This window comes from Sinocyclocheilus grahami, unplaced genomic scaffold (genome assembly GCF_001515645.1).
Source record: "Sinocyclocheilus grahami isolate Dianchi unplaced genomic scaffold, SAMN03320097.WGS_v1.1 scaffold2822.1, whole genome shotgun sequence".
Classification (NCBI taxonomy): Eukaryota; Metazoa; Chordata; class Actinopteri; order Cypriniformes; family Cyprinidae; genus Sinocyclocheilus; species Sinocyclocheilus grahami.
Window position 1 is genome coordinate 25,485 of NW_015507998.1, and position 397 is coordinate 25,881.

Sequence of the window (397 nt, forward strand, 5' to 3'; positions counted from 1 at the left end):
TGTGATGGTTGTGGGGGATGCATGCACTGACCTTGATGCTACTGTCTGACTCACCATACGCACTGTTTTATTGAAGATTTCTGAAGACGTGGGCCAACAAACATGATACAGTTTGCTTTGAGGTCGGATGCACTGTAAGTCTGTGAATGGACTTGCTAACGCTGGCTCTCACTTCTGACGAACAAGGTGGTAGGTTTATGGATTGAATTAAATACACAGGCATACAGTCATTCAGAATGAATTCTCGGCTCTTACGTTTGTAAGAGCAATGCAATTGCAATGCTTATAAAGGACAAATATAAATAAAATACAAATAATATTTAATTAATATTAAAATAATAGTGCAGCTGTAAAAAGTCAAAGGAGGAAATCGCCATATCTGAATGCATTAACCTCA

At 38.0% G+C, this 397-nt stretch overlaps 1 long non-coding RNA gene across 1 annotated transcript in view; it reads left to right on the top strand.

The window, feature by feature from the left end:
• Positions 1–82: 82 nt before the first annotated feature.
• LOC107575695 (uncharacterized) overlaps positions 83–397 on the top strand; it is a 4,626-nt gene continuing 4,311 nt past the window's right edge. The window contains exon 1 of the long non-coding RNA XR_001607926.1: positions 83–189. This is a non-coding gene — a long non-coding RNA (uncharacterized lncRNA). The remainder of the gene's footprint in view (positions 190–397) is intronic.